This window comes from Salvelinus namaycush, chromosome 33 (assembly GCF_016432855.1).
Source record: "Salvelinus namaycush isolate Seneca chromosome 33, SaNama_1.0, whole genome shotgun sequence".
Classification (NCBI taxonomy): domain Eukaryota; kingdom Metazoa; phylum Chordata; class Actinopteri; order Salmoniformes; family Salmonidae; genus Salvelinus; species Salvelinus namaycush.
This window is the reverse complement of record NC_052339.1, coordinates 1,980,446-2,007,641: the sequence shown is the minus strand read 5'-3', so window position 1 is coordinate 2,007,641 and position 27,196 is coordinate 1,980,446. Positions and strand designations below refer to the sequence as shown.

Sequence of the window (27,196 nt, the reverse complement as noted above, 5' to 3'; positions counted from 1 at the left end):
GTTGTACTGCCACTTAAGAAGAGAGGAGGTGATAGGGAAAAGTTGCTGTTACAGAGGCATATTCTATCCATGCCTTCCTTACAGGGAGCCCTAGAGGCCTGAATGAAGAACTTCTGTTAGTTTGCTGCCTGTAAACAAACAGTCGCGCATTTCTTTGCATTTTGAAGCTCTTGTGGGTAAACAGTAGAACATTTATGTAAATAACTTATGTAAATAATATATGTAAATAATAACTGTGAAAAAAAACAAAGCAGTACTGTGATGTGGCGTAATCTATAAATATGGGTGAATTGCTCTCCCAACTCTGACAAAGGGCAGACCTCTGCTGCTAAACAAATACATAAATTCAAATCAAAATCAAATCAAATGTTATTTGTCACTGCGCCGAATACAACAGGTGAAATGCTTACTTTACAAGCCCTTAACCAACACAGCAGTTCAAGAAATAGAGTTAAGAAAATATTTACAAAATAAACTAAAGTAAAAAATAAAATAAAAAGTAACACCATAAAATAACAATAACGAGGCTATGTACAGGGGGTACAAGTACTGAGTCAATGTGCGGGGGTAAAGGTTAGTCAAGGTAATTTGTACATTTAGGTAGGGGTAAAGTGACTATGCAGGTAGGGGTAAAGTAGATAATGAACAGCGAGTAGCAGCAGTGTAAAAACAAGGGGGGGATCCAGTTGCAGAGGGAGGTGTTTAGTCCCAGGATCCTTAGCTTAGTGATGCGCTTTGAGGGCACTATGGTGTTGAATGCTGAGCTGTAGTCAATGAACAGCATTCTCACATATGTGTTCCTTTTGTCCAGGTGGGAAAGGGCAGTGTGGAGTGCAATTGAGATTGCGTCCTCTGTGGATCTGTACGGGCGGTATGCGAATTGGCAGTGGGTCTAGGGTTTCCGGGATGATGGTGTTGATGTGAGTCATTGGTTTTTCCTTCGTTCAAGTATACGCCTTTTGAACCCGACACCCAAATACTTTTTGTTACTACAAACACTTGAGCTGAGCACACCGATTTCTCGTTCTATGACCTCGCCATGCAGACAGCTATAACATAGAGTGTAATGGGGCAGAGAGCAGAACTTCCAACAGCCCCACACCCTGTGGGGTGGTAGTTAGTGAGGGGTGGGTGGGGGTGAAGGTGGGCAAAGGCTGCATATCGTAGGTCACATGTCGCAGGCCCCAAACCATCATTACACAAATGACCTTTTGACTGTGTCTGAGTCATGGACACAACACAGCATACTGTATCACACTTTATAGGCGGCAGAATATAGGCCTATATATCAGCATCTCTTAGAGACTGTGTATTACATTTTATATGAAAAGTACATACAGTACACTGCACATGTAAGTAACATAGATTTTTCAGTATTTTTTTTGTTTTTGAACCCTCACAAGATTAAGGGTGGGGCACAGTGGAGCTTGCTGAGGTTTGGGGAGATGACAGTTATCGGTACACACGTACTGGTATCTCGATTTAGAATGCATTGAGCGCCCTCTGGAGGTGATGAACAGAAGTACATAGGAGACCTTGAGGAGGAAGAGCGACCACTCCCAAACTCTGAGCCATGCTAGAGGTATTACGCATGCCAGCTTCAGCTACACATCCTTTAGGTGCCACAACAAACTCAGATAAATAAATATCTCAATCAATGTCCTTTGACAGCTGTCTTCACTTCCCACATATTTTGGGTATACAGTTTAATTTCGCCCTGGATTAAGCCAACCATGTCTCAAATTAAAACGTTCTAAAATCATAATAACACATGCGTCAACCCTGACATTGAGACGTTACCATAGAATGTACATGCATAATGTGGATAACATTCTACTAAAACCACTTTGGATTAATTAGCATAACCTGTTGGATAAAAAATGTACTATATGCCAGTTAGCAGACACTTTTATCCAAAGGAATTTACAGTAGGCCATGCATATATTATCGTTTGGGTGGCCACAGCAGGAATTGAACCCACAAGCCGGGTGTCACTAGCACCATGCTCTACCAACTGAGTTGGGTCTCAAAGCCGTGGAACACACAGAATGTTCGACATCTTGTCATGCATGCTGCAGCCCATCCTCTAAAATAGGGACATTTCCTGAGCTCTCAAACACTGCAGTAACGCCTCAGATTAGCAGACATCTTGCCATGTACTGCATCAAGGGTTAAGGGGGGCTAGTGTTCAAATAATTGGATTAGGGCGCCACCTTGTGCCATGTTGAGCTACAGGAAGAACGCAACATTAATTTAGGCAGTGGCACTTTAACAGTGATATTGTAATTTATATGGCCTGCCCTACAAAACAGACAGACATAGATAGACAGAGAGAGAGACACAGACAGAGAGAGACACAGAGACACAGAGAGAAAGACAGAGAGAGACTCTGCATGCAGAATTCTGCAAAAATATCCTCCGTGTACAACGTAGAACACCAAATAATGCATGCAGAGCAGAATTAGGCCGATACCCACTAATTATCAAAATCCAGAAAAGAGCCGTTAAATTCTACAACCACCTAAAAGGAAGCGATTCCCAAACCTTCCATAACAAAGCCATAACCTACAGAGAGCTGAACCTGGAGAAGAGTCCCCTAAGCAAGCTGGTCCTAGGGCTCTGTTCACAAACACACCCCACAGAGCCCCAGGACAACAGCACAATTAGACCCAACCAAATCATGAGAAAACAAAAAGAGAATTACTTGACACATTGGAAAGAATTAACAAAAAAACAGAGCAAACTAGAATGCTATTTGGCCCTAAACAGAGAGTACACAGTGGCAAAATACCTGATCACTGTGACTGACCTAAACTTAAGGAAAGCTTTGACTATGTACAGACTCAGTGAGCATAGCCTTGCTATTGAGAAAGGCCGCCGTAGGCAGACATGGCTCTCAAGAGAAGACAGGCTATGTGCTCACTGCCCACAAAATGAGGTGGAAACTGAGCTGCACTTCCTAACCTCCTGCCCAATGTATGACGATATTAGAAAGACATATTTCCCTCAGATTACACAGATCCACAAAGAATTCGAAAACAAATCCAATTTTGATAAACTCCCATATCTACTAGGTGAAATTCCACAGTGTGCCATCACAGCAGCAAGATTTGTGACCTGTTGCCACAAGAAAAGGGCAACCAGTGAAGAACAAACACCATTGTAAATACAACCCATATTTATGCTTATTTATTTTCCCTTGTGTACTTTAACCATTTGTACATTGTTACAACACTGTATATATATAATATGACATTTGTAATGTCTTTATTGTTTTGAAACTTCTGTATGTGTAATGTTTACTGTTAATTTTTATTGTTTATTTCACTTTTGTATATTATCTACCTCACTTGCTTTGGCAATGTTAACACATGTTTCCCATGCCAATAAAGCCCCTTGAATTGAAATTGAATTGAATTGACAGAGAGAGACAGAGAGAGACAGGGAGAGAGAGAGACAGAGACACAGAGATAGACACAGACAGAGAGACACAGAGGAGACAGAGAGGAGATGGAGACCTCACACTCAACGTCAACAAAACAAAGGAGATGATTGTGGACTTCAGGAAACAGCAGAGGGAGCACCCCCCTATCCACATCGACGGGACAGTGTTTACATACCCTACATTACTCATCTCATATGTATATACTGTACTTGATACCATCTACTGCATCTTGCCTATGCCGTTCTGTACCATCAATTATTCGTATATCTTTATGTACATATTCTTTATCCCTTTACACTTGTGTGTATAAGGTAGTAGTTGTGGAATTGTTAGGTTAGATTACTCGTTGGTTATTACTGCATTGTCAGAACTAGAAGCACAAGCATTTCGCTACACTCGCATTAACATCTGCTAACTATGTGTATGTGACAAATAAAATTTGATTTGATATGCAGAGAGAGAGAGAGAGAGAAAGACACCGAGACACAGAGACACCGACACACACAGAGACACCGACACACACAGAGACAGAAAGACACCGAGACAGAAAGACACAAAGACCGAGACAGAGAGAGAGAGAGAGAGCGGTCATCTGCCTTTGGACTAAAGAGCAGAAACCTGGACTTCACCAAAGAAATTAGAAATACAGACATTGTCTTCCTTCAAGAAACATGGTACAGAGGAGACGGACCCAAGGGTTGCCCTCTAGGTTACAGAGAGCTGGTAGTCCCATCCACCAAACTACCAGGTGTGAAACAGGGAAGGGACTCAAGAGGTATGCTAATTTGGTATGGAGCAGACCTACCTTATTCTATTAAATTAATCAAAACAGGAACATTTTACATTTGGCTAGAAATTCAAAAGGAAATGATCTTAACAGAAAAAAATGTCCTCCTGTGTGCTACCTATATCCCCCCCACTAAAATCCCCATACTTTAATGAAGACAGCTTCTCCATCCTGTGTGCTACCTATATCCCCCCCACTAAAATCCCCATACTTTAATGAAGACAGCTTCTCTATCCTGGAGGGGGAAATCAATCATTTCCAGGCCCAGCGACATGTACTAGTCTGTGGTGACCTAAATGCCAGAACCGGAGAAGAACCTGACACCCTCAGCACACAGGGGGACAAACACCTCCTTGGAGGTGACAGCACTCCCTCCCCCATATGCCCCCCTAGGCACAACTATGACAACATAACCAACCAAAACTGGTCACACCACCTGCAGCTCTGTCCCACGCTGGGTCTGTACATAGTCAATGGTAGGCTTCGAGGGGACTCCTATGGTAGGTACACCTATAGCTCATCTCTTGGCAGTAGTACTGTAGACTACTTTATCACTGACCTCAACCCAGTCTCTTAGAGCGTTCACAGTCAGCCCACTGACACCCGTATCAGATCACAGCAAAATCACAGTCTACTTGAACAGAGCAATACTCAATCATGAGGCATCAAAGCCAAAGGAACTGAATAATTTTAAGAAATGCTATAGATGGAAGGAATGTAGTGTGGGAACCTACCAAAAAACTATTAGGCAACAACAAATTCAATCCCTTTTAGACAACTTCCTGGACAAAACATTCCACTGTAATAGTGAAGGTGTAAACTTGGCAGTAGAAATTCTAAACAGCATATTTGACCTCTCAGCTTCCCTATCAAATAAAAAAAAATCCAACAGAAAACCAAAGAAAATTAACAACAATGACAAATGGTTTGATGAAGAATGCAAAAAAACTAAGAAAGAAATTGAGAAACCTGTCCAACCAAAAACAGAGACCCAGAAAACCTGAGTCTACGTCTTCACTATGGTGAATAAATAAAACAATACAGAAATACACTACGGAAAAAGAAGGTACAGCACTTCAGAAATCAGCTCAATGTAATTGATGAATCCAGACTCTAACCACTTCTGGGAAAATTGGGAAACACTAAACAAACAACAACACGAAGAGTTATCTATCCAAAATGGAGATGTATGGTGAAACCACTACTCCAATCTTTTTGGCCCTATAACAAAGAACAAAAACATATACATGATCAAATACAAATCTTAGAATCAACTATTAAAGACTACCAGAAGATACTGGATTCTTCAATTACATTGAATGAACTACAGGACAAAATACAAACGCTCCAACCCAAAATGGCATGTGGTGTTGATGGTATCCCTAATGAAATGATGAAATATACAGACAACAAATTCCAATTGGCTATACTTAAACTCTTCAACATCATCATTAGCTTTAGCATCTTCCCCAATATTTGGAACCAAGGACTGATCACCCCAATCCACAAAAGTGACCCCGATAACTACCGTGGGATATGCGTCAACAGCAACCTTGGGAAAATCCTCTGCATTATCATTAACAGCAGACTCGGACATTTCCTCAGTGAAAACAATGTACTAAGCAAATGTCAAATTGGATTTTTCCCAAATTACTGTACAACAGACCACGTATTCACCCTGCACACCCTAATTGACAAACAAACCAAAACAAAGGCAAAGTCTTTGTTGATTTCAAAAAAGCCTTTGACTCAATTTGGCATGAGGGTCTGCTATACAAATTGATGGAAAGTGATGTTGGGGGAAAAACATACAACATTATAAAATCCATGTACATAAACAACAAGTCTGCAGTTAAAATTGGCAAAAAACAGACATTTCTTTCCACAGGGCCGTGGGGTGAGACATGGAAGCAGCTTAAGCCCCACCATCTTCAACATATATATCAACAAATTGGTGAGGGCACTAGAACAGTCTGCAGCACAAGGCCGCACCCTACTAGAATCTGAAGTCAAATGTCTACTGATGATCTGGTGCTTCTGTCCCTAACTAAGGAGGGCCTACAGCAGCACCTAGATCTTCTGCACAGATTCTGCCAGACCTGGGCCCTGACAGTAAATCTCAGTAAGACAGGACCACAAATACAAATTCCATCTAGACACCGTTGCCCTAGAGCAAACAAAAAACTATACATACCTCGGCCTAAACATCAGCGCCACAGGTAACTTCCACAAAGCGGAGAACGAGCTGAGAGACAAGGCAAGAAGGGCCTTCTATGCCATCAAAAGAAACATCAAATTCGACATACCAATTAGGATCTGGCAAAAAATACTTGAATCAGTTATAGAACCCATTGCCCTTTATGGTTGTGAGGTCTGGGGTCCACTCACCAACCAAGAATTCACAAAAATGGGACAAACACTAAATTGAGACTCTGCATGCAGAAATCTGCAAAAATATCCTCAGTGTACAATGTAAAACACCAAATAAGGCATGCAGAGCAGAGTTAGGCCGATACCCACTAATTATCAAAATCCAGAAAAGAGCGATTAAATTCTACAACCACCTAAAAGGAAGCGATTTCCAAACCTTCCATAACAAAGCCATCACCTACAGAGAGAGAAGGAGAAGAGTCCTGGAGAAGAGTCCCCTAAGCAAGCTGGTCCTGGGGCTCAGTTCACAAACAGACTCCACAGAGCCCCAGGACAGCAACACACAATTACACCCAACCAAATGATGAGAAAACAAAAAGATAATTATTTCCAATGTGTCAAGTAATTAACAAAAAAAAAACTGAGCAAACTAGAATACTACTTGGCCCTAAACATAGAGTAGACAGTGGCAAAATACCTGATCACTGTGACTGACCCAAACTTAAGGAAAGCTTTGGAAAGCATAGCCTTGCTATTGAGAAAGGCCACCGTAGACAGACCTGGCTCTCAAGAGAAGACAGGCTATGTACACAGTGCCCACAAAATGAGGTGGAAACTGAGCTGTACTTCCTAACCTCCTGTCAAATGTATGACAATAGACACATATTTCCCTCAGATTACACAGACCCACAAAGAATTTGAAAACAAACCTAATTTTGATAAACTCCCATATCTACTGGGTGAAATACCACAGTGTGCCATCACAGCAGCAAGATTTGTGACCTGTTGCCACAAGAAAAGGGCAACCAGTGAAGAACAAACACCACTGTAAACACAACCCATACTTATGTTTATTTATTTTCCATTATGTACTTTCACATCATTGCAACACTGTATATATACATAATATAACATTTGAAATGTCTTTATCCTTTTAGAACTTCTGTGAGTGTAATGTTTACTGTTAATTTGTATTGTTTATTTCACTTTTGTTTATTATCTACTTCACTTGCTTTCCCATGCCAATAAAGCAGAGAGAGAGAGTGAGAGAGAGAGAGAGAGAGAAACACAGAGAAAGACAGAGTGTTATGATTTTTATGAATAATGACTAAATGATGTATACATTTAACGTAGAACTATAACTAACAGAATTCTACCTTGTCACTATGATTGTATGACATTTATTAGAATTCATAAATCTAAATCTGATGTGTGTAGTTTTAGTCAGAATTAGAACAAGGACTTTTTGTTCCTTTTTAGTATGTAAGCAGGGTGCAAGTGTGAAACAAATGATAAGAGGAGCTATCGACAGACAAGATGTACTACTGTGCTCCTTTCAGGACATTCTGTCCCTGCCCAGGGAGGGGAGAGACCTTGGGCTTGTAGTAGATTGTATAACAGGTGGCAGACAATGTATGAGAAGGAGAAGACTTGTGAACTATATTGTCATTGTTTTAGAGGAGGAGGGACAGTTATGACGAAATGAGAGGTATATAAACCAATGTACATGTAAGGATGGGGAGAGCTTCGGTAAATAAACATGCTGACTATGGTAGACTGGCCTCTGTCTGTTTCATTTTAATAAGAACCTTACAAATTCTTAGTAACAGACAGAGTATGTTAATTGAAGTTCAGTTTATGAACATTGAGAACAAAATTCTCGTAACACAGAGACACAGAGAGACACAGACAGAGACAAACAGACTGGGTTGCAGAGGTAAAAAGCATGTCAACCCTTCAGAAACATAAATAATTAGGGATGCACGAAATATCGGTAAGCATATCGGAATCGGCCGATATTAGCTAAAAATATCAACATCGGCTCTATGTATAGTTTAACGCCGATGTGCAAAACCGATGTCAAAGCTGACGTGCATACCTATATAACGTAGGTAGATGACGTAATGACACCACGAAAAATACAGCGCTGCTGCTATCATTTCCAGAGGGGAGAAAGTGAAATCTTTCAATACCACAAACCTAATCACTCATTTGAAAGTGCATCACCCCCAGACGTTCAGCAACTACTTAGAACAAAAGCAGAAAAAACTAAGCGCACACTTCAAATAACTAAACAAGTTCAAGTCGAGCAGTCATTTGAAAGAGTAAGAACATTTCAGTGAGACAACTCAAAGACAAAATCCAAGATACTTCGACGCAGACAAGAAACAGGGTTTACGTGAAATGTTACAGACACAGCTGGACAAGATGGAAACGGACACAGTGACAGTGCGCACCGAGGAAGAGGACCCACGACAGAAGAGGCCACGGACAGACAGAGCTGAAACTTCACTGCTTGACATGTGTGATGAAATCCTGGTTGAGAATGAAACGACTGAACAAATGAACAACGAAACAGCACAGCAAGTAAGTGAAATGGGGTCATACGTAAATGCCAACAAAATACATTTTTGGTCAGGGTGTGTGTGTGTTTCAACTATTTAACTGTACTAGAATGCTTAAAAGTTTTAAATATCGGTTATCGGTATCGGAGTTTTTGGAAAGGCAAATATTGGATATCAGTATCGCCAAAAATGTGATATCGGTGCATCCCTAGAAATAATAGAGCAAGTCAGTGGAGAAAATAGTGTCTTTGGCTGACACATCAAACCACTCTGCATGTGACCCACCACAGACAGATATCATCTTCCATTACCTATGCATGGAGATGTGGGGCCATATGTTTGCAGGAGAAAAAAGTAATTTATATTTTTCCCCATGGAAAATGCCTTCAGGTACTGTTCTCATCAAATAAAAAATATATATAATCTCCTTCATCAAGACAATCCACAAGTCTGCTTTGAATAAATATTTGCTATGTTGTAGTGTTGTCAACACTGGCCTTGGAATCTTTTGGAAGCAAAGAGCCGTAATCGACAGAGACTGCTAAACTACACTGAGCAAGTAAAATAGACCTAAACCATGGAGCCAGTAAGCAAAGCTACAATACTAGACAGTGAGAAACCATGTTAAACATAGTCATGAACCTATTTGTACAAACTATTCAAAATGCACAACCCATCATATCTCAAGATCTTTAAATGTAGGTTATACCTTATATTCTACATCACCACCTGGTGGCACTATTGCCTAGTTGTATTTTTTTGTATAAAAAGCTTTACCTCAGGCTGTCACATCACCTCTTACGCCTTGATCAGACCGACAGCATCATTGCCTTTTGGTATACCAGAAGCACATTAATTTCCATTGGAATGCTGCGTTTACCTTGCAGCATTGAGTTGCAGAGGCAGTTGCAGTGTATTCTGTGTGGTGCATACGTTGGATTTATCCAATGTATGCATCAAATTGTATGTGTAGACTTGACAGAAATAGTAGCAAAAGGTGAATGTTGAACTTTTGTTGGACACATATCCACTAAAAATGTTGGACTACATAATAAAAAAAGTTTGACTGCAGAATTTATTAAATCGGTCTGATTAAGGCATAACGTTGCGCCGAATGTCATGCATTTCAAATGGGGACATCCACAATGGACTGGAATCACAACGCGCCCCCTTGAAGGCTCCATTGTGAGACGGACACCGCATACTTTACAATTTTCCAAACTTTGTGTCTTCTTCAGCCCAGCCAGAGTCTGTCAAAGAACAGGATGTTACCAAACCACAGAAAAATATGAAAATATGCAGTTTTCGGTGATGGCTTTATGGGATATTTAACAACTACCCTATTACCCATTCCTATATACAGTGGGGCAAAAAAGTATTTAGTCAGCCACCAATTGTGCAAGTTCTCCCACTTAAAAAGATGAGGCCTGTCATTTTCATCATAGGTACACTTCAACTATGACAGACAAAATGAGAAGAAAAAAAATCCAGAAAATCACATTGTAGGATTTTTTATGAATTTATTTCCAAATTATGGTGGAAAATAAGTATTTGGTCAATAACAAAAGTTTCTCAATACTTTGTTATATACCCTTTGTTGGCAATGACAGAGGTCAAATGTTTTCTGTAAGTCTTCACAAGGTTTTCACACACTGTTGCTGGTATTTTGGCCCATTCCTCCATGCAGATCTCCTCTAGAGCAGTGATGTTTTGGGGCTGTTGCTGGGCAACACGGACTTTCAACTTCCTCCAAAGATTTTCTATGGGGTTGAGATCTGGAGACTGGCTAGGCCACTCCAGGACCTTGAAATGCTTCTTACGAAGCCACTCCTTCGTTGCCCGGGCGGTGTGTTTGGGATCATTGTCATGCTGAAAGACCCAGCCACGTTTCATCTTCAATGCCCTTGCTGATGGAAGGAGGTTTTCACTCAAAATCTCACGATACATGGCCCCATTCATTCTTTCCTTTACACGGATCAGTCGTCCTGGTCCCTTTGCAGAAAAACAGCCCCAAAGCATGATGTTTCCACCCCCATGCTTCACAGTAGGTATGGTGTTCTATGGATGCAACTCAGCATTCTTTGTCCTCCAAACACGACGAGTTGACTTTTTACCAAAAAAGTTATATTTTGGTTTCATCTGACCATATGACATTCTCCCAATCTTCTTCTGGATCATCCAAATGCTCTCCAGCAAACTTCAGACGGGCCTGGACATGTACTGGCTTAAGCAGGGGGACACATCTGGCACTGCAGGATTTGAGTCCCTGGCGGCGTAGTGTGTTACTGATGGTAGGCTTTGTTACTTTGATCCCAGCTCTCTGCAGGTCATTCACTAGGTCCCCCCGTGTGGTTCTGGGATTTTTGCTCACCGTTCTTGTGATCATTTTGACCCCACGGGGTGAGATCTTGCGTGGAGCCCCAGATCGAGGGAGATTATCAGTGGTCTTGTATGTCTTCCATTTCCTAATAATTGCTCCCACAGTTGATTTCTTCAAACCAAGCTGCTTACCTATTGCAGATTCAGTCTTCCCAGCCTGGTGCAGGTCTACAATTTTGTTTCTGGTGTCCTTTGACAGCTCTTTGGTCTTGGCCATAGTGGAGTTTGGAGTGTGACTGTTTGAGGTTGTGGACAGGTGTCTTTTATACTGATAACAAGTTCAAACAGGTGCCATTAATACAGGTAACGAGTGGAGGACAGAGGAGCCTCTTAAAGAAGAAGTTACAGGTCTGTGAGAGCCAGAAATCTTGCTTGTTTGTAGGTGACCAAATACTTATTTTCCACCATAATTTGCAAATAAATTCATTAAAAATCCTACAATGTGATTTTCTGGATTTTTTTTCTCATTCTGTCTGTTATAGTTGAAGTGTACCTATGATGAAAATTACAGGTCTCTCTCATCTTTTTAAGTGGGAGAACTTGCACAATTGGTGGCTGACTAAATACTTTTTTGCCCCACTGTATACCCATTCCAAATACACATTGGCTGTTAAGCCAATAATATTATATGACTGTTGCCTCCTGTTTAAATGTATTGTGATAGTAATGAAGTTTGTTTTCGATGATAATTATTAGGTGGAGGTAGCTAGCTAGTTGTATCTTCAACCTAGCCTTGCTTTTAGCTAGCTAGCTGCTCTGTAGTGCAAGCCAGATTGACTTGCAATAAAGTTAGAGAAAAAAGTGAATAAAACATGTTTTGTTTAGTTACTTATCACCTGAAACAATATATTTATCCTGTCTTGAATGAAAAGGTCACATTTTGCAATCTCAAAAAAGAAATGTGATCTCTGCTCTTTCCATCTTGTGTTACAAACACAAGACTTGTCCAAAGACAGCATGAAGATAGGCAGTGGTGTAAAGTACTTAAGTAATCAAAACTTTAAAGTACTAATTAAGTAGTTTGTTGGGGTATCTGTACTTCACTTTTTATATTTGACCACTTTTACTTCACCACATTTCTAAAGAAAATAATGTACTTTTTACTAGATACATTTTCCCTGCCACCCGAAAGTACTTGTTACATTTTGAATGCTTAGCAGGACAGGCAAATGGTCCAATTCATGCACTTATCTAGAGAAACATCCCTGCTCATCCCTATTGCCTCTGATCTGGCGGACTCACTAAACACAAATGCTTTGTGCCGAAGGAATTTTAAATGATTTTTACTTTTACTTTTGGTACTTAAATTATATTTCAGCAATTACATTTACTTTTGATACTTAAGTATATTTAAAACCAAATACTTTGAGACTTTTACTCAAGTAGAATTTTACTGGTTGACTTTCACTTTTACTTGAGTCATTTTCTATTAAAAAGGTATCTTTACTTTTACTCAAGTATGACAATTGAGTACTTTTTCCATCACTGAAGATAGATGAAAACTGCTTCCCCAATAGAAATCCCTTATCACATTTGTAGGCGGTGTCATGGCGAAGGTTGACTAGCTAAGCTCATGCGCAGAAATACGTCATCGGGTCTAATGTCATCTCACGCCGAACTGCGCATGTGCAGGCCATCAAATCAAAGGCACTCCTTTGATATGAAGTTGTTTTGGAAGAAAATGAAAACGTCAGTTTGTCACTTTCACGAGGTTGGAGTAATAACATGTTCAACTACTTAAGACATTGGCTCGAATCTAGACTGTGCCTTTCGATTTCGACAAATATAACAACTAAGGAAGAACTTTTCACTTCTCTCATTGACTTCTCAAACCCCAAACCCGGTCCTCGTCTGTTTGGTCTGTTTCGCAAGCGTTCCTGGAAGTATTTTGATGTTGCACGTCGAAAGTTGTGTGGTAATACCAGTGACATGGAATTGAAAGACAGTCCTATAAATATTTTTTTATATTTTCTTTCATTTCTTTATGATTTTTTTACATTTTTACTCAAAATATGTCACTAAACCATGACTCAAGCCAATTTCATGGTACTGACCGTGTTCTATCTTGTTTTTTAAAAATGGTTTGCAATATAAAATGTCTTAGATATGTTTAATTAACAATAAAACACTTCAATTAAAACAAAACTATGTGTCATTTTCTGACACGTTTAAGTGTTTTTCTTGGTGGTTAAGGGCGTCATAGAATGACCCACCACACAGAACATATTAAATTAAATTTGCTTATTAAGTCCTAGACTGCTTGCCTTGGATTGTCTGCAGCTTTATCAGACAGACAGGTAGGAAGCTGTGGTGAGTGGGTGAGGTGGGAAGGTCAAGTCACAGTATCCTATGACACCTCTGATTAGGCCCAAGAATGACAGCTCCACCACTGAGCCATCGTAACGGTCTCCAAGGAGACTAGAGGGAAAATATAAAAAGGGGTGGGAAAATGCCACATGCAGGAATTAATAAAGACAGGAGTGATGTTGTCACTCAGTCATAGACACCCATTTCTAATGCTGACTGTACCAGTGTCTCTGAGATGTGGAAGATTCTAGGCTTAGATATGGTTAGGTCTAGGTGTGTAGCTGTGGAAAATTCTAGGCTTAAATGTGGCTAGAGCTTGTTGTGTAGGTGAGGAAACAAGGAAACAACAGTGAAATCCTCCATCTGGATACAGCCAGATTCGAACACACGCATACGCCTCCAAATCAGAACAGTTTACCTTGAATATAAAATACTGAATGTGTAACGGTTCAGGAACCAAGTGAAAGTGTTGCTTCCGTCCCTCTCCTTGCCAACCTGAGCTTGAACCAGGGACGCTTTGAACACATTGACAACTGTCACCCACTAAAGCATTGTTACCTGTCACTCCACAAAAGCCGCGACAACTACAAAAGCTGCAACAACTACTTTGTCTCAGAGCGGGCGACGTCACCAACTGAGCACTACTAAAGCACAGCAAGTTAGTCATTTCACATCGACTAGACTAGCATAACAAAAATAAACAGTTTAAATCACAAATGTTCAGACAGAAACCCGGCCAAACTGTATCTATTAATCAGACAGAAAAACATTGAGACCTAAGCCCCCTGGACTAAGCTCTTGTTTGTGGTCGAGAACACGTTCAAACCCTTGGCTGTCAGCTTCACTTCTATGAGGTCAGACAATCGCCGGTGACCCTGTGACGACCCTAGTTAGATAAGTAGCACCGCCACCCTGCCTTGGAGAATAGAGCAGGAAGCTGAGGCACTCGCATTACTCAGACCCATTCCACGGCCCACAACGCACTTCATTTCCGTACCAGCATTACACAAACAGCGTACACATCGTGACCCTGATGGGGAAAAAGTGCAACACAAGCATTCATCTAGCTCCAAATAATCCAAACAGGAACTTGAAGGAACTTAAAATCAAGAGAAAAACAATGCTTAAGAGTGACCAAAGTTCAAAAGACAATGCTCGTCTTAGAGCTGAAGTTCCACTAAGTTATTTTACACTTGAGGTATAAAGAATCAGATAGAAAGGCCTTGTAGCAGATAGCATGTTTTGCTGTGGTCTTGCAGTTGAAACCTCAGGTTAGATGAGTCAGGACATGACAGCGGTAGGTGTTGATAGCTCCGGGGTGAAGTTTCCCCTAGGCACAGAACTACAGTAGAATCAGCTTCCCCCTCCTATTAACCATTAGTGTTGAAAATGCTAAACTGACCCGAGATCAGCGTCTACGGGCAACTTTGTGGTGATACTAACCTGCAGAGGAAGCTCTGGAGGTGTCAGTCAGGAGGAAGGAGGCCCAGCCTGGCAGGTGGCCAAGTTCACAGTCCTCCAGTGGAGATCGGGTCCTGAAAACACAGGTTCATTGAGTCTCAAAACAGATACAATAAAGTCCATCATCAAATTTCCTTGTTCCTTCAAAATCAAAACCTTTTGACGACAAAACTTCACCTGAACAATATTCAACGCTAGTTATTCCTCTCAGTCTATCTCTAGTCCAATCATCATGTAAGCAGGTCCAGCAATTCACGTGACCACAACACACATTTCCAACCTCTAGGACCTTGTTTATCGACCATGCATCGCACTGATCCATAGATTTACCGAACACTTTTGACCCTCGAGGCCACATGAATACAATGTTACCAGAGTTTGAGAATTTGTTGGACAGCAACGGTGGCTAGTTAGTCACAAGTGCAGGCCTTCGTGATTCTCTTGCAGACGGGTTTTCTTGAGGGCAACGTCGCAGCAGTCTGATAGAAACTGGGAGGCACAGCGGCTACAGACACACAACACTTCCTATTGTGCAACACTTCCTCTCATTTAGCGTGCACTTCGGCTTTTCCACTACACTCCCTGGTCCATACCTCCTGTGAGGCTACAATCGACAGAACATCCTTAGTGTTAGTTGAACCAAGACTCGTGTTCACTGCAATCAACTCAGCCAATGGTTTGAGGTGCAAGATGGGGGGAAACTATCTTCATTGTCACAACTCTAGAAATATAAATTCTAGTTCTATGGTCACAACAAACGTTTTTTGCATAGTCACCCTTAAATAATCACTGGTAAAGAGAACCCTCATGGCAAGATGCGCTTCAACCTGATCTTTTTTTATTTATTTTTACCATTTTGGATTTGAAAGGTTACTTGAAACAAACCACAACCACACTCCCCTTTGAGTTCTCTGGCCCTTTTCAGCTTTTCAGAACGTGGTTGAGTGCAGGTTCAGTAGACTGCGAGGCGATTAGGACTGGGACGCTGTACTATCCACTATACACCAGCCTGCATACAAATAGGCTGCAAACAAATGGCCTGCCATAACGGACTACCGGTGGTCATGCATGAACGTGATCGGATTTCTAGCTCTGAGACTTTCCCCTATAACAACCGAGCTAGTCGCTCCAAGATTGAGCTGTAGAGACAAACTGTCAACATCATATATATATCTAGGCTTTGAGATGGCTGGTAAAAAAATACCTGCATAGTACTACTCTGGTGGCTATGGGATATCCTTATTACCCCTGTCATACCCTTCTTCTACCATTCTTTTAACCATTTGTTTATGATACACTGTAGGTTTTAAAGAGGGACGTATCAACATTGTAAGGGGCTGTAGGTCTCACTGGAGAGGTCTTAAACATGTCTCGAGACGTCTTCATTTATATGTCTTAAGAGGTCTCAAGACTCAAAATGGCTGGGTATGAAATTTGAACATGGTAAGTACAAGACACAAAGTAAGGTTGCGTAGTAGAGAGGAACAACAGCAGTGGCAGCTTCCCTCTCCCTCATCATGCTGAATAAGAATGATTCACTCATGAGCAGAAAGAGACGATTCTGTCAGAGTAGCAAAATGACAAAAAAAGGCAAGACAAACAACAAACATACAAAATTATGTATCTTTTGTCTCTATGTATTTCATAAATTTCCTTCAATTTGCAAAAGGCTGAATGTACAGTATCTCACCGGATCATGCATCCGAGCGAACGAAACAGCGCCCCTCTGTCTCAGTATATGTAGCGTATCTATCTGATGCTGTCTGGTAAAAAAAAAAAAAGAGTATGACATTGTTGCCGCCTGTGGCATTGAATTCAAGGGAAGCTAGCGAGCATTTAGCCTGCCTTGATGAAAATGTATAAAATAATAGCCAATCAGCGTTGAGCTAAACTGAGTGAGCTCAGCTGTGAATGGTCCTGGTGCCCCAAAAAAAAGTATAAAGGGAAGCCAGTTTGGATTTGGCTTCAGACCAATCACATTAGAAGCCAAATGTCATTGACAGAAAAATAAATTGTATTGTTACATCTCGTTGTGTCGTTGTCCTCCTTTGGCTAGCTAGCTAGCTAAAATCGTCCCTTTCCTAAATTAGACATGGGAGGTGATAGGGATTTGGACTTGTGGTTTTACTTAATTCTCTGTACTAGCCAAAGATTATAACGGCGATTCTAATCCAACCATAAATGAATACATCATGCCCCTGGCCTGAGAAGATGGAAGTTCAACATGTAGCTAGATGTGGTATGCTAATGTTAACTAGCTGTCAAATATTTTAGCCAGGTAGCCTAGCACAACAAAAACTAAAAGTGTGTATTGTATGACAGAGTCATAGACCGTTTTGATAAGATGAAAGAGGAGGATGGCATTGGTGTTTAGGGTGAGTCAACATATTTTTTCTACTTGCATGCACACACACACACACACCACACACAGAAATCAGTACCATGGACAGCCACATATTTAGCTTACGTTGATTGGACTGTTTTTGGTATCTTTTAATTGTCACTGTATTAGACATAGCATGAGTAATTAGATGACTGTTGATCATGTTGAAATGGTGCTGGAATAGTGGAGGCAGCTCCTGTTATCTTTGCGACTTGCAGTAACTCTCCATGGTTCTAAATAAATAGTTGTTCAGTAGACCGAAAATGTCAGAAACATTACCTTTCTTGACCATGCTGTAGGTCATGTAACTGTTTGTTATGTGCAATATGTTTTGTGGACTTCACCAGACAGATGTTGCTCTTTGGTTCTGTAATGAAACAAATGTGTGGTTGAATTTATTATGCCACTATGTCTTATTGTCTTAAGGCCTGTACATCACTAACAGGTTCTCGAGCAAACAACGCAAGTATCACAACACATAGGTTGTAATATGGCTTTCTTTTCTGGCTTGGCTTCCCCGGTCATTTTACCCACGCACCGCTACTGAAGACACGACTCGTTTGTGAATTTTGTCTGTTGTATAATCAATTCTATACATTAGTTTATACTGAATTAAGTGTACATTTTAGTTAACTGTAATGTCTTCCGTTTGGTTCCTAGTGAATACAACCCTGCAGCACGCACACACACACACCAGCTTGTTTTGTGAATGGAGGCCTCAGAGCTTCAATTCTTCTCCACATTGTCTAATTTGTTTTCATATATTTTGTTGAATTGTCACATCCATGCATACAGATTTGCCTCAGTTTCCGTCCTTAGTTGAAATAAACTGCGTTTTGTCCCCGGGGCTTATATAACCGGCTCTAGATTCAATATGATCATCTTCATTCCCTCGTATAAAAGCGTGAGTCAGTTTTCCTCAGCTCTAAGCCCCATCTCGCTCGCAACAAGGAACTGGAAGCTGTTGCCATGGTAACAACCCGTAATTAAGTTTCCATTTGAGGATTTATCCAACATGTAAAACGACGCCAGCTTGCTAAAAATAGTTTTCAGAATATTCTAAAATCTCAGGATATAAAATTTACGTGGGGGGGGGGGGGGGGGGGAAATAAGAAATAATGGATATAGGAAAAAATGTAATTCATGATCTACAGCAAACCTAAGTTGACCACAAAAAATATAAAATACTTAGGATGTTTAATAAGTGAAAACAATTAAACAAATGTATGAAGATAACTTTATCCTGTTACTCAACAAAATGAAAACGGATCCAAGTAAATGGAAATATCTTCTTACAGGTAGAATACATCTCTTCAGAATGGCATTGCTCCCAAAGTATTGATATATACAGTGCCAGTCAAAACTTTGAACACACCTACTCATTCAAGGTTCTTTATTTTTACTGTTTTCTACATTGTAGAATAATAGTGAAGACATCAAAACCATGAAATAACAGATATGGAATCATGTAGTAACCAAAAAAGTGTTAAACAATTCAAAATATATGTTATATTTGAGATTCTTCAAAGTAGCTACCAATTGCCTTGATAATGCCAAGAGTGTGCAAAGCTGTTCTCTCAACCAACTACATCTGGAATGCTTTTCCAACAGTCTTGTTGAGTTCCCACATATGCTGAGCACTTGTTGGCTGCTTTTCCTTCACTCTGCGATCCAACTCATCCCAAACCATATCAATTGGATTGAGGTCGGGTGATTGTGGAGGCCAGGTCATCTGACGCAGCACTCCATCACTCTCCTTCTTGGTCAAATAGCCCTTACACAGTCTAGAGGTGCGTTGGGTCATTGTCCTGTTGAAAAACAAATGAGAGTCCCACTAAGCGCAAACCAGATGGGATGGCGTATCGCTGCAGAATGTTGTGGTAGCCATGCTGGTTAATTGTGTCTTGAACTCTAAATAAATTACAGACAGTGTCACCAGTAAAGCACCCCACACCATCACTCCTCCTTGCTTCACAGTGGGAACCACACAAGCGAAGTTCATCCGTTCACCTACTCTGCGTCTCTCAAAGACACGGCGGTTGGAACCAAAAATCTCAAATTTGGACTCATTAGGCCAAGGACAGATTTTTCACCGGTCCAATGTCCATTGCTTGCGTTTCTTGGCCCAAACAAGTCTCTTCTACTTATTGGTGTCCATTAGTAGTGGTTTCTTTGCAGCAATTCGACCATGAAGGCCTGATTCACACAGTCTCCTATGAACAGTTGATGGTGAGATGTGTCTGTTATTTGAACTCTGTGAAGCATTTATTTGGGCTGCAATTTCTGAGGCTGGTAACTCTAATGAACTTATCCTCTGCAGCAGAGGTAACTCTGGGTCTTCCTTTCCTGTGACGGTCCTCATGAGAGCCAGTTTCCTCATAGCACCTGATGGTTTTTGCGACTGAACTTTCAAAGTTCTTGACATTTTCTGGATTGACTGACCTTCATGTCTTAAAGTAATGATGGACTGTCGTTACTCTTTGCTTATTTGAGCTGTTCTTTCCTTAATATGGACTTGGTCTTTTACCAAATTGGGCTATCTTCTGTATTCCACCCCTACCTTGTCACAACACAACTAATTGGCTCAAATGCATTAAGAAGGAAAGAAATTCCACAAATAATTTAACAAGGCACACTTGTTAATTGAAATTCATTCCAGGTGACCACCTCATGAAGCTGGTTGAGAGAATGCCAAGAGTGTGCAAAGCTGTCATCAAGGCAAAGTGTGGCTACTTTGAAGAATGTCAAATATAAAATATATTTTTGGGTCACTACATGATTCCATATGTGTTATTTCATAGTTTTGATGTCTTCACTATTATTCTACAATGTAGAAAATAGTTTTAAAAAAATAAGAAAAACCCTGGAATGAGTAGGTGTGTCTAAATTTTGGACTGGTACTGTATTTTCGGTAATACCCATCACCCCACCAAATACATCCTTTAAAAAAGTATACTCGGTCATAACAGACTTTACAAGGAAAAATACAACTCAGAATATAAAGGAAGGTTTTACATCTTCCTAAGTCTGATGGGGGTTTTAACCTTCCAGACTAGGAATGGTATCAACTCGCCACCCAAGGATTTTAATTGTTACATGTAGTTAAATGCAACAGCAGGTACATATTGAAGATGTGCATGCTCATCCCCAGAATCTTTATCTTTACTTCTTTATTTCCCAAGGATAAAGCGAAGAACAATAACAACATCATAGTCATGAACATTATAACAATATGGAATCAAATGAAACGTATTCTTCAAGATCCAATATCACTCCCTAAACACAACCCTATGGAACAATCCTTGGATAGCTTTTCAGAATTCACCGATAAATTGGTGCACACGGGAAAAATACAGGCATAGAATTTAAAAGCCATTTTGACCCAACTAATGTGGATATTTTCACAAAATTTCTATTTGAAATCTTTTAGACATCAGAGCAATCTGGAGGGAATCCTATTTGAGTCAGAAAAAGATGTTGATTTGATTGGAAAGATAGAAAAAATATATAAACTATTGGAACAAAGACTTTAAAATAACTGAGCTAATAACTGTGCTAGTAACTTAGCACAAGATAGAGGGAATGTTGGAACATAACTAACGCAAGAGGACGAAAATGGGGAGAGACTAGCTGAATTTTTCCAATAATTCTTGTTTCGATGCAAAACTAATGAATACACTCAGTTCTCGCTCCGAGGCAAGCAACACTGTACCATGCACCATCTGTTCTGGACGTCTGTGTGATCTCGCTCTCCATAGCCGATGTGAGTAAAACCTGCAAATAGGTTAACATTCACAAGGCCGCGGGGCCAGACGGATTACCAGGACACGTACTCAGAGCATGTGCTGACCTGTGAAGTGTCTTCACTGACATTTTCAAACTCTCCCTGACCCAGTTTGTAATACCAACATGTTTCAAGCAGACCAACATAATCCCTGTGCCCAAGAACGCCAAGGTAACCTGTCTAAATGACTATCGCTGCGTAACACGCACATCTGTAGCCATGAAATGCTTAGAAAGGTTGGTCATGGCTCACATCAACACCATCATCCCAGACACCCTAGACCCACTCCAATTCTCATACCGCCCCAACAGGTCCACAGACGACACAATCTCTATTGCACTCTAAACTGCCCTCTCCCACCTGGACAAGAGGAACACCTACGTGAGAATGCTGTTCATTGACTAAAGCTCATCGTTCAACACCATAGTGCCCTCCAAGCGCATCACTAAACTCAGGAACCTGGGACTGAACACTTCCCTCTGCAACTGGATCCTGGTCTTTCTAACGGGCCACCCCCAGGTGGTGAGGATAGGCAACAACACATCGGCCACGCTGACCCTCAACAGAGGGGCACCTCAGGGGTGCATGCTTAGTTCCCTCCTGTACTCCCTGTTCACCCACGACTGCATGGCTGCACACAATTCAAACACCATTATCAAGTTTGCTGACGACACAACATTGATCACCAATGACGAGAAGACCGCCTGTAGGAAGGTCAGTGACGTGGCAGTGTGGTGCCAGGACAACAACCTCCCTCAACATCAGTAAGACAAAGGAGCTGATTGTGGACTACAGGCAGGAAACGGAGTGGGTCGACTGCTTCAAGTTACTTGGTGTCCACATCACTAAGGAATTATCATAGTCCACACACACCAACACAATCATGAGGAAGGCACGACAATGCCTCTTCCCCCTCAGGAGGCTGAAAAGATTTGATATGGGCACTCAAATCCTCAAAAAGTTCTACAGCTGCACCATTGAGAGCATCTTGACTGACAGTATCACTGCTTGGTATGGGAACTGCTTGGCATTTGACCGTACAGCACTGGGGCCAACTCCCTGCCATCCAGGGCCTCTATAACAGGCTGTGTCAGAGGAAGGCCCTAAAAATTGTCAAAGACTCCAGTCAGCTACCCAAGTCATAGACTATTCTCCCTGCTACCGTACGGCAACCGGTACCGATGCACCAAGTCTGGAACCATCAGGAGCCTGAACAGCTTCTACCCCCAAGCCATAAGACTGCTAAAGATCTGTGCCTCGACACAATCCTGTCTCTGAGCTCTAGGGACAATTCCTTCGACCTCATGGCTTGGTTTTTGCTCTGACATGCACTGTCAACTGTGGGCCTTATACAGACAGGCGTGTGCCTTTCCAAATCATGTCTAATCAATTGAATTTACCACAGGTGGACTCCAACCAAGTTGTAGAAACATCTCAAGGATGATCAATGGAAACAGGATGCACCTGAGTTCAATGTCTCATTGTAAAGGGTCTGAATACTTTTGTAAATAAGGTATGTTTTTTTATTTTTAATACATTTGCAAACATTTCTATAAACCTGTTTCGCTTTGTCATTATGGGTATTGTGTGTAGATTAATGAGGTAAAATAATAATGTACTCCATTTTAGAACAAGGCTACAATGTAACAAAATGTGGAAAAGTCAAGAGGGTCTGAATACTTTCCGAATGCACCGCACATCTACCTCAATTAACTCGTACCCCTGCACATGGACTCCGCACTGGTACCCTGTGTATATAGCCAGGCTATCGTTACTCATTGTGTATTCATTCCTTGTGCTTTATTTTCTTATCTCTGCATTGTTGGGAAGGGCCCGTAATTAAGCATTTCAATTTTAGTCTACACTTGTTTACGAAGTATGTGAAAAATAAAATATGATTTGATTTTAATTTGATTCTCCAGGAAGATTTTGATTCTCCAGGAAGAATTTGATTCTCCAGGAAGACCGAGGATACTCGGTCCTCAGCCCTTTATCTTAAGGAGGCTAGGTTATTTCTATCCCAATATTGAGTGTCTGTATGTCCATGCTAAAGATACACACCACATACGTACAAGAGTCAGACGGCTATAACTGGATCACGTACTGGAATGCCAATGATGAAGCATCCGCTGAAAGAGTTATGTGGTGTTCAGAACCTTCCTATTAACGCAGTGCTATCACACAACCCATTAGCAAGTCAGGAGAGATGATGTTCTCTTAAAACCAAGAATGATTGATAAGGTTTCATTTAGGATATTTGAGGTTCATATTATGGACAGTCGGGCTTCCTACCCAAGAGAGGATGGAGGGTACACTATGTGTGGCTCTTTGATCAATGGCTTGAAAAGGATTGAGAAGTGAGAAAGTTTAGAGGAATGCTTCACAGAACCTGGCAGTAGTGGTGCGTGGGTTAGCCGTTTGTTCACTCGCAACTGCCCTCAATTACTAATAACCCATCCACAAGCCCAACTATATGTGATAAAGTGAAAATCTGGAGGCCCATACTGATCCTAACCCGCAATTTCTACATTGCAGGGCCTCCCGAGTGACACAGCGGTTTAAGGCACTGCATCGTGTTGAGGCGTCACTACTGCCTGGGGTTCAATCCCAGGCTGTCACAGCCGGCAGTGACCAGTCGTCCCATAGGGCGGCGCACAATTGGCCCAGCATCGTCCGGGTTAGGGGAGGGTTTGACCAGGGAGCCTTCCTTGGCTCATCGCGCTCTAGCGACTCCTTGTGGCGGGCCAGGTGCCTGCAAGCTGACATCAGTCGTAGGTTGAACAGGGTTTCCTCCGACACATTGGTGCGGATGGCTTTCGGGTTAAGCGAGCAGGTGTTAAAGAAGCAGCGCGACTTGGCGTGGTTGTGTTTCGTAACTACCAATTGGGTAAAAAAAAAAATAATAATAAGCATTACGTCAAATCTTTAACAAACATTACTTTTCTGGACCTCCCTTCTCTTTTTCAACTCTCTGTTTCACAGCTTTTCTCTTATTGAATTAAATCCGACATTGTCCTTTTTGCCTCACTGGATCTAGGTTAACTTTTTGTGTCCATTCCAAAAGTGTTTGGCGACTGTTGTGTAGGCTATTTGACACGCGCAAATTTAGGCCCTAAAGCTGACACACTAACGCCAGAACCTACAAATAATGAAAGAATATAGCCTGTAGATAAACATTTATGCATTTTTTTAATGTATTGTTTACTCTTTATTCAACCCACCCATCACCAACCCGCCCTTCATCGGCACAATATTTCATGACCCTAAACCCACCGGCCTATATACATGGGGACTGTGGTTATGAGACAACCAGCGTCTCCCAAAACTGGCACATAAACCGACTCCTACACAAACTGATCAGAGGAATAAGACACAAACGTAGACCTACAGCTTTAACTACCCCCATCAATATACACCCCACAACTACTATCTGCCCTGCCTACACAATTTCAACATCATCCTTCTTTGATGTTTTTACAGCACAGAGCATGAGTCAAACAACAAAGGCTCACTCCAAGACGTTTTAAACCTGCTCACCAGAAAAGGCCAAACTACTAGCACCACGGGGTTTCCGTCAGATATGTTGTCAAGGAATGGCTCCTGAAGTAAGAGCAACGGTTGGTGACGCTAAAATATTTTGCGCCACTGTATATATGTCTGCTACATCTCCATCAAGAGATACCTTTGTCCTTGCAAATTAATTTTAAAAAATGGGTTACCCTATAGGATAACCAGAATTTGCACCTGCTGTTTTTGGTATGCTAGACAGGTGAACGTTGACTTTTTCCACTGCACGAGTGAAGACTGTCATGTCTTCACAAAGAGTGCTTGTGGACATGCACAGCCATGCAGTGTAGCTGAGAGATGTCGCGTTCAGCAGAGGCAGGAGGTTATAGGTCATAGGTTGCCATGTGCCCTTGTGCAGAGAACAGACCTGCTGAATCCTGGACTAGCACCAGTAGATTCCTGTCTTCCTTGGCCGATAAGTGGGGGCCAGGAATTCGGAGCATTCTAATTGAACCAAAAAAAGCAAGTATAAGAGAAATGCTTTAGTCTTGAGTCGATCTTGAGTCCACTTTGGGCGCACATTCCTTAATCACAAGGCATGTTCTTTTATGCATTGTATGTCTGTCAGATAGCGGCAACATTTACAAGAGACAGAACGTGTCCGGCAAAAAACCCTCTGCACTCAACAACTAGGCTCTATTTTTTTTATATATATTTTTAGGCTCTATTGAAATATCCTTTTCTTGAGGTAATCACTGATAATTAAAGTGAGTGGATGCAACGCTTCCTCCCCATTGGTTAAAGGCCGGCAATCTTACTATGTCAGATGAGCTAAGGGGGCATGTTTTTTACTATTCAAAACGGCCTTACTGCAGCGTTTTTTGTTGTTGTTTTTTTTTTCAGAGGTCAATGATGTGTAGCGACTCAAATGTGATTAAAAATTGCATGCAAAATTCACAGCAACTTCCAGGCAACTAACTGCCACTAAGTTACTGTGAAATGCACAGTAACTTCTTAACAGTGCAGCTCTTAATTGTCACATGCTCTTAAAATATTACAGAACTGACAGTGTTAAAATATTCGATTCGATCTGTATTGATGCTTTGCCTGTTTGATGGTTCATCGGAGGGCATAGCGGGATTTCTTATACGCTTCCGGGTTAGAGTTCCGCTCCTTGAAACAGGAAGCTCTAGCCTTTAGCTCAGTGCGGACGTTGCCTGTAATCCATGACTTCTGATTGGGGTATATACGTACAGTCACTCTGGGGACGACGTCATCGATGCACTTATTGTTGAAGCCAGTGACTGATGTGGTGTACTCAATGCCATCAGAAGAATCACGGAACATATTCCAGTCTGGGCTAGCAAAACAGTCCTGTAGCTTAGCATCTGCTTCATCTGACCAATTTTTCTATTGACCGAGACACTGGTGCTTCCTGCTTTAATTTTTGCTTGTAAGCAGGAATTAAGAGGATAGAATTATGGTCAGATTTGCCAAATGGAGGGCGAGAGAGAGCTTTGTACGCGTCTCTGTGTGTGGAGTAAAGGTGGTCTAGAGTTTTTTTCCCCTCTGGTTGCACATTTAACATGCTGGTAGAAATAAGGTAAAACGGATTTAAGTTTCCCTGCATTAAAGTCCCCGGCCACTAGGAGCGCCGCCTCTGGATGAGCGTTTTCTTGTTTGCTTATGGCCATATACAGCTCATTGAGCGCCAGTGCCAGCATCGGTTTGTGGTGGTAAATAGACAGCTACAAATAATGTAGATGAAAACTCTCTAGGTAGATAGTGTGGTCTACAGCTTATCATGAGATAATCTCCCTCAGGCGAGCAAAACCTTGAGACTTCCTTAGATATCATGCACCAGCTGTTGCTTACAAATATACACCGACCGCCACCCCTTGTCTTACCAGAGTCTGCTGTTCTATCCTGCCGATACAGTGTACAATCTGCCACCTGTATGTTATTCAGTCACTTTAAACAATGCCACTTTTATATGTTTACATACCCTACATTACTCATCTCATATGTACAGTGGGGAGAACAAGTATTTGATACACTGCCGATTTTGCAGGTTTTCCTACTTGTATCTGTAATTTTTATCATAGGTACACTTCAACTGTGAGAGACGGAATCTAAAACAAAAATCCAGAAAAATCACATTGTATGATTTTTAAGTAATTAATTTGCATTTTATTGCATGACATAACTATTTGATCACCTACCAACCAGTAAGAATTCCGGCTCTCACAGACCTGTTAGTTTTTCTTTAAGAAGCCCTCCTGTTCTCCACTCATTACCTGTATTAACTGCACCTGTTTGAACTCGTTACCTGTATAAAAGACACCTGTCCACACACTCAATCAAACAGACTCCAACCTCTCCACAATGGCCAAGACCAGATAGCTGTGTAAGGACATCAGGGATAAAA

General features: G+C 41.3%; 1 protein-coding gene across 2 annotated transcripts in view; it reads right to left on the bottom strand.

The window, feature by feature from the left end:
- LOC120027964 (CYFIP-related Rac1 interactor B) overlaps window positions 1-27,196 on the bottom strand; it is a 63,468-nt gene that overhangs the window by 30,270 nt on the left and 6,002 nt on the right. Inside the window, exon 2 of one of the 2 annotated variants that reach the window (XM_038973060.1) lies at window positions 15,077-15,168. The exons of the other annotated variant lie outside the window; for it this stretch is intronic. The gene's annotated coding sequence lies outside the window, so the exon portion shown is untranslated. The remainder of the gene's footprint in view (window positions 1-15,076; window positions 15,169-27,196) is intronic. 2 annotated transcript variants of the gene reach the window in all.